The sequence below is a fragment of the Molothrus aeneus genome, chromosome 10 (assembly GCF_037042795.1).
Source record: "Molothrus aeneus isolate 106 chromosome 10, BPBGC_Maene_1.0, whole genome shotgun sequence".
NCBI lineage: Eukaryota > Metazoa > Chordata > Aves > Passeriformes > Icteridae > Molothrus > Molothrus aeneus.
The window spans coordinates 1,733,317-1,735,488 of NC_089655.1; positions in this window are offsets into that span (position 1 = coordinate 1,733,317).

Below are 2,172 nucleotides of genomic sequence, written 5' to 3' on the forward strand. Positions count from 1 at the left end.
GTCCCTGCCCCTTCCCTCCCCTCATCCTCCCCTCCCCTCACGTCGCTGTCAGTCTGGGGCTCTCCCGTCTCCCCTCACGGAGGCAGCAGGGGCAGCCCCGTCCCTCACACAGCCCCAGCTGTCCCCACAAGCACCGAACCCCACCGTGCCACACCAGCGGGGGTGGCAGGGCTGACAATGCACCCAAGGAACGCCAGGTGTGCCGCAGCTCTCAGGTGAGGGGATGAGCTCCATGCCTGGCAGCCCTGAGTGTCTCTCCCAACCTCGATGGGGTGGCCGGGGCTGTGTCCCCTCCACCCTGCTGTCAAGGACAGGGGTGCCTCGTGTAGGGTTTGTTTTTGGGGTTGGAGTTGTGCTGGGCTCCTGAGCTCCCCTGAGGGGGACACGGGCCCCTGCCCAGCTCCTCCTGAGAGGGCTGCAGTGCCCAGGGCCCTCGGGCCATGTTCCTGGGCATTGTCTGGCCCCATGTCCTGCCCCTGTCCCTGGGGTTGGCCACCACTGGGGACAACACTCACCAAAGCCTTTCCTTCCACCAGGTCAGGTCCAGGAGGGAGAGGTGTCCTCTCCTGAACCTGTGGAAAGTGTACAAGAACATGTGTAAGGTCCTAATCAGGCACCTGATTAGGAACCTGCCTTAGGAACAGCCAAACTTTTTGAAGGGTGGGACAAAGCCAGTCTATTTTCTAGCCCCAAACCATCATTAAAAACAACCTCTTTCTTCTCCACTTGACAGTCGCTCAAATAGGCCAAACTCTCTAGATGGGCTTTTTTATATGTAGCAGACTCAAACCATATTGCTGTGAAGCTCCCATAGGGTCGGTACACCTGCTCTATTTAAGTACTTTTTAAGTATTCCAGTCTTTATTGATGTTTTTGTGAAATTTTGTGTGAAAAGAGTTCAGCAAGCCTAGTCCTGGAAATCAGAGCTTAGTAAGGATTTTTTCACTATCATTTTTCGCTCCTGTTTCCTCAGCTCACCTTCCTTTCCCCTGTTTTTTGCCTTGCCCAATGCTTTTGCCACTGCTCACAGTAGTGCATATCTTCTTTCTCTCTCTCTGTGTTCATCATCTCCAATCTTCTTTTAGAAGACGGAAAATGCCATGTGATGCAACTGTCTAATAAGCTACTTCAAATAAATTATTATATTCCACGTGGAATAAATCAACACAACAGATGCTGGGGTTTCTGACCTCTTTACAGGGCTTATCTTTGCCTTTGGTAGCAAATGAGAGGGTTTATTGCTGAAGGAGCAAAAGATAAACCAATATTATTTAGTTTTCACTTGGCTGCTGGCTGTTGATTAGTGCATCTGGAGGAAGATGAGAAGCAGGATCAAAGGGGTTTGGGCACTTGCATCTGCCTTCATATGGAAGTGGGCTTGGTCCAGCTGTCTGGCATTAGAGTAACCCTTGGTATAAATTGCTTGAATTAAGTCTCTAAGTCAAATGTGGATCTTGCACATGGTAGGACTGCTTAAAAGGAAATGTCTGGGGGAAGCCATTAGGAGAGGAAGAGAAGCTGAAAGACTCTAAGGAAGGTTAAACCTCACTAGAGAAAACCTGATAAAATAAATTCCCCCATCTTCTCCCCTGCTGCACATGCAGATGTTTGCCAACCCCAGGGGAACAGGACAGATTACAAAGGAATTTCTTCCAGAGGATATCTTCAAAGGATGTGCACAGATGTATTTTAAAATAAATTGGGTGGGTATTGAATTCACATCATTATACTATATGTACTGCTTGTTTCTTCCTTAGTGGGTGACTCTTGGGGATCCTTCTCTCATTAGGTCCCAGACAGGAAAAAAAGCACTTATTCCTGAACTGGAGAACTGTGTAATCTGTTTTTTTCATTGATCAATTAGTCATCGTGCACAAAGGCCATAAAGTCCAGCAGGCACCACATCCTAACTTCCCATGGATAGCCTCTCTTTGGTGAAAGCACAGTAGTTATCAAATATTCTTTACATGATAAAGAAAGGGTTAAAGATGAATTTAAGCCTTCACCTCAGCTCATGTACTCATAACTGCCTCTTGAATGGAATAATTAATTTGTTCCTCTATATAATTTGTACTGCAAAGGATGGTAAGAAAGAAAAGCTGAAGTCTAACAGAGAAGCAAACCCAATATAGTCTTAAGAGAAAATATTTACCCTTCAATAACACCAAGAAT